The sequence below is a fragment of the Scleropages formosus genome, chromosome 6, assembly GCF_900964775.1.
Source record: "Scleropages formosus chromosome 6, fSclFor1.1, whole genome shotgun sequence".
Taxonomy (NCBI): domain Eukaryota; kingdom Metazoa; phylum Chordata; class Actinopteri; order Osteoglossiformes; family Osteoglossidae; genus Scleropages; species Scleropages formosus.
Genome location: NC_041811.1, coordinates 15,953,537 through 15,959,536, shown reverse-complemented (window position 1 = coordinate 15,959,536; position 6,000 = coordinate 15,953,537).

The window sequence follows — 6,000 nt, the reverse complement described above, 5'->3', positions numbered from 1 at the left end:
GTGGAACAAGGAAAAGAAATAATAGTCAGGGAATTACACAAATCTGTTTATTTTTGTCTAACAATCATAAGAATAAAATATTAATGACAATTTACACAGAAAAGTTGGCAGTGTGCTACTGCAAATTCCTTGTTTATAGTCCTAAATATATTATTATTATGGGGATTCTTCTGTAGTAAACAGACACTTTATTTTAATGCCAATAGTAAATAATGTGAGAAAATTAATTAGAAAAAATTCAGACCCCAGTTTAGTTTTAAGATGAGTTTTTAGTCAGAATGAAAGATTTCTTCTGTTTTTAAAGCTCTTACATGAGTTCTGAAGGATGCATTTTTTGCTTGGTGATGTTTTACTACTATTAATAGCCCACCAGCAACTGGGCCACTTCCAACCTCAAAATTACAGTGGTTAAGACCCTTCTTAAAAAGCCAAGCCTAGACAGAGTGTCTTAGTAATTTTAGGCTCATTTTGAACCTCCCTTCTCTGGAAGACAAAATAAATTTTAAATAACTATGTGCTTATCTAAGCAAAAAAAAAAATTAACTGTCATTTGATCTTCTCAGGTCAATTCATGGCATATGAGCTGATCTTGATTGAATAAGGAATTATTTGTCAATGGAAGCTATTTAAAGAAAACTTTCCATTGTACAGCATTTCGGTACAGGTTTTAACAATAATAAAATGAATGGACTTTCACCATTGTATTAAAAATGTATAGAAAATACCATTTTGAGTAATGGTACTTAGGGGCAGCAGGTAGAGTAGTGGTTACAGCATTGTCTCCCACTCGAAGGTCTGAATCTCATCTGCTGTAATACCCTTCAACAAGCACCTACCCTAAATTGTTCCAGTAAAAAATTACCCAGCTACCTAAATGGGTAAATATTTAAATATTTCTGTGAAATATTTGGAAATATACTTCTGTCCTCAGTAATGGAATTGTTCAGACCATGATCTGGTCATGTCATCATGTATCAGGTAGCGTAGTCTTTGGGAGATGTCAACCATACAAAGTGGTACCAGATCTCAGCAAGTGGATGGGGAGATGTAGGAGTGGGATAGATTTAGCACACATGGCCTGTTGGATTTGCTATAGCTGCAGCTGGAAGAGGAAGTCATCTTGAATAACGTTTAACCCAAGAGCAGCTCGTCTAATGACGCTGTCGTGGGTTACAGAAGGAAGAGTTTGAAGCAAATCAAGCAAGTAAAAAGAAACAGTTAAAAAGACAAGAAAAATATCTATGTTGCAGCTCTCTTGTTACTCACTCCATTAAGAACCTGCCTGTGCTTTGTTATAATCTTGCACTAAACTTTTGGCTGGATACTGAAAATGAGAAAAAAACATACTTTATACCGTAGTATCTGATGCAAGTTAAAGGAAGACAGTTATTTTATTCTGATGGATAGATGGAAGTACCACGTCAAGCTCATAACGAACACTTGCGTGGTTTCCAAGGAAAGGGCGGAACAGAAGTGGTTTGCCAGTGCCTTCTTCCATGTATATCTGTGGGTTGCAAACACAGGGAGAAACAAGCAAACTCCACACAGCCTGAGCTGGACTCCAACCCCACACCCACCAAGCACCTCAGAGGTTATGAGGCACCACACTCACCTGCTGTGCTACTATGTGCATGGGAATTGTTTGTTTATTCACTCATTCATTATTTATTTCAGTTTCAGTCTCAAGTTTATTGTCATAGATACAAGTACCGTGTACAAGTATCATGAAACTCTTCTTGAACGCTTCTGCACAGACTATGGACAGAAACAATAGAAATACTGCACAAAACAAAACAATGACAATGACAGTGAGTGATGCTAATAACAATAAATAATGGAAACAATAATAACAATAACAAAAATAACAGTAGTCAGCCAGAGAACTCAGAACGTGAGAATGCTTAAGTGACATTGTAATCTACCAATGTGCTTGGAAGGAGCAGTCCAGCTCTAGGAACTAAAGGTGGCACATTCTGGAGTGTTGTATACTCTTACAGCAGTGGGGTAAAAGCTGTTCCTGTACCTAGCAGTGCGGGTTCGAATAGACCTGAGCCGCTTTCCAGATGGCGGAGAAGAGAAAAGTACCCGTGCGGGGTGACTGTGATCTTCCGTGATGCGCATCGTCTCTCTGAGGCAGCGTGTGGTGTAGGTGTCCTGGACCGCTGGTAACTGTGCCGATGATTTCCTGTGCTGTTTTTTTTACCACCCTCTGTAGGGCTTTCTTGTCCTGGACGGAGCAGCTGCCACCCCAGGATGTAATACACCCCGTGAGGACGGACTCCACAGCACACCTGTAGAAAGTGGTGAGGGCTGTAGTGGACATCTGGGCTTTTTTCAGACGCCTGAGGAAGTGAAGACATTGATGGGCCTTTTTGATGGTTGATGCTGTGTGCTCAGTCCATGTGAGTTTGGCAGAGAGGGTGGCCCCTAGGAATCTGAAGCTGTTGACCCTCTCTACAACGTCCCCTCCTATGCAGATGGGTGCATGACCCATATCCTGTCTCCTGAAGTCAATCACCAGCTCCTTAGTTTTACTGACATTGAGAGACAGGTTGTTGTCCTGGCACCACTCTGCCAGGAGCTTCACCTCCTCTCTGTAGGCCGTCTCATCGTTGCTGAGATGTATTTAATCCATACTTTGATTAATCCATGTTCAGTTTAAGATTTTTTGATGTAGGATGTTTGTGTTTTAGCGCGGGGGCGCGGTGGCGCAGTGGGTTGGGCCGCAGTCCTGCTCTCTGGTGGGTCTGGGGTTCGAGTCCCGCTTGGGGTGCCTTGCGGCGGACTGGCGTCCCGTCCTGGGTGTGTCCCCCTCCCCTTCCGGCCTTACGCCCTGTGTTGCCGGGTAGGCTCCGGTTCCCCGTGACCCTGTATGGGACATGCGGTTCTGAAAATGTGTGTGTGTTTGTGTTTTATTTGTTTTGTTGAAAGTGTTTGAACTGGGTTCATATTGATGTTGTGCCTATTATCGTCACTGTCCAACAAAGAACTTTCCTGTGTTCTTTTAAATACAGCATTAAACATATATATCCACTGATCACCTCAGGCTTACGATCTGAGTATAATTATGATTATTACATCATTATTGCATGTTACATTTGAATATAATTAAGAGTATGAGTAATAACATTGCTGCACATCCTTTTCAGTAGCGTAATTTAATTATCCTCAAATCATTCTCCTGACCAGTCCCATCCACTTGCTCTGTATTACTGTGATTTGTTTTTAACAAGAACACAACAAATGCGCTGTGTCCAGTTCTCCCTGTTTTGCGTCTCCAATGGCTGCCTCGGCACTGCATCATGGAGCTATTCTAGGAAAACTGCTCCCGTTGGGAATATTCCAACGTAAATGAGCCTTACAGCTGCATTGAAGAAAATACCAACAGACCTGTGCTTGACTTGGAGGACCTTTAGATGGCTTCAGAAAAAAAGTGGACTCTTTAAAACATAGACACATACAAATAGTAGTATTTTTAATTTCAAGGATGTGATTGCTTTCCAGAAATCAGTGAATGAGTTTCTAGATATGCTATAGAATCAGTCATTACACGATGCTGGAGGAAGAAGTACGCCTTACTGTTTTTACAACTCTGAAAAGCAAAGTTGTCAGTGCAGCCGGTAGGGTCACAGTTCACTTGAACAGGGCTGAATAAAACCAGCACTGTTTATTAAATTGAGCTCTCCTTAAATCACTTTGTAAACACTCAGGAATAAAGTTTAGATAAGGCGCAACTGGTACATGTCACCTAGACAAGATAAGCCATTAATTTAGATATATATGTGATGAGAAAGTATAAATGTACCCGTTTAGTAATGCATTTTTTATTAGAGATATTTCTGGGTATGTTTGAAGTCTGGGCAGAAGTTAGGGTAGGGGGAGTGGAGTGGCATTGGTCACCAGCAAGGTTCAGTACCCAAGAGGGACACCGCTATTTTAGCAAAAACCAAGGTCTGCTGGATGGAAGATAAGATAGCCGTACATGGAAAAAGAGCTCAAAGAATTCACTTGAGTTGGAGAGAGGCATACTTTGACAAAAACCTGAATAAAGAAAAAGTTAAAAAAGCAGTCAAAAATCATTAAAGCATCTCGCTCAAAATGTGTTGACGTATCAATTAAACGAGCACTGAAAAAGAAACGGATTCAGTAGTGCGGACCTCGGCCGATGTCCATCTCTCACAGGAGACTGACATTAAGATTCAGTTCTAACAATGAGCTGGCCCTGTGAAGTCTTCACATTAGAGCTGGAATACACAATATACCCACCTAGATGGACATAACCCTGCCTGCATGATGAGCAGGCCAAGGTTTCTCAGTGAGGCTTGTACAATTGCCACAGCACATTATCTCTGACTCCACTCACTGTCTGGCTTTTAGGAGACAGTTGTTGCACTGTATTAGTATCACTGACAGGAACCGAAACCTGGTGCTATACACCCAGAAAATGAGCTCTGAAATATCCATAGACGAGTCCCGCTGAATGCTAGAAGGCGGCAAGGCACACAATGTAACACCTGAACATGCTGCTGTGCAGGTATTACATTCTCATGCAGGGTTGTGCTGGTCCAGAACTTATCCCACAAACCTTTGACATGAGGCAGTGTGGCTGGGACACCAGTGAGTAACTACAGGAGGAGTAGTGTAAGGTCCATCAAGTCAGATTTGATTCATAGCAATGACTCACATGGATTCCATGGTAAAGAAGAGTGCAAAGGAAGCTTATCCCTGCCTTCTTAGATTTATTCATTTAACTGACACTTTCCTACAAAGCAGCTTATAATTATTTGACCATTTGGAGAGCTAGGCAATTTTACTGGAGCAAGTACCTTACAGCAGTAGGTGAACCTGTAATCCGTAGGTTGAAAAGGTCCAAAGGCAGCAGCAATAACCATTATGTTACCAGCTGTCCCCTATGGTTGTAGATTGTGAACCTTTGAACCTAATGTACTTCCCCCAGCTCAACTAGACCACATCAGGAAAGTACATTAAGAAGAGAAGGTGAGTGGTAATTTACAGAGGCACATGAAAAAGTGATGGTTTTGTTTCAGGGATTCCTCCCCTTTTTTTTAAGACACACTTGGTTTAAAATGATGTTCAATTTTGTAACATGATACAATGAGATTTACACAGATATAAAAAAGTTTGGCTGCTCCAAAAGGAGGTAAAGGTCAAAAAACGCTTACGTTTGCAGTTCTTTCGGAATGAATACATTTGTTCCAAAGCTTAGCATTATTTTGCTAAATAAACAGCTGTGTTTTTGTAAAAGGTGGAGGCAACAAAAGCACATTCTTGAAAAATGGGGGAATGCATCCCCAAACACAAGTATTTAATCAGATTCCACCCTTGTTTCCAGCTTTGGGGAAGGAGCTTTCTGACACAATCCAGACCTCACTGAGTCTGATTTCACCAGTGATGCTCTTTTCTTTTACTGATGTCTTACAAGATTGATCTGAATTTTATTACTGAATTATCATGGCAGTTTAAAGCATAGCATACTGCCATAAACCCTTGAAAAAATGTGTTGTTGAGTACAGCATCTTATCCAGTAAAATTGCACTGATTAAGGAGTGATCTCTAGGGATTAAAAGCCTTGGACCTGCAATGCAATTCACCTTCTATTTTCTGCTGCTCATCAAGTGCATTCGTGCTATTTTTTTCAGTATCTTGCGTTTACATCTATTCATTTAACAGACGCTTTTCTCCAAAGCGACGTACATCTCAGAGAAAATAGAATGTGTGCATTACATTAGCAGAAAGCTTCCTTGATCAGCAATTCTCTGATTTAATTTGAAATCTGGTAAGTAGGCTGCTCCTATGGATTGTGCAAATTAAAACATGCCATGTACCTGCTAAGATAACTAGGTGGTACCTAAACTGTACAGCTTCTCTGATTTACTTCTTAATCTTCTCATTCACAGAAAAGTATCTTTGACTCGAGCTAAATGGCATCAGACAATGGGCAGTAGATTACATTCCATCAAGACTTTCCTTTGGCGGTCC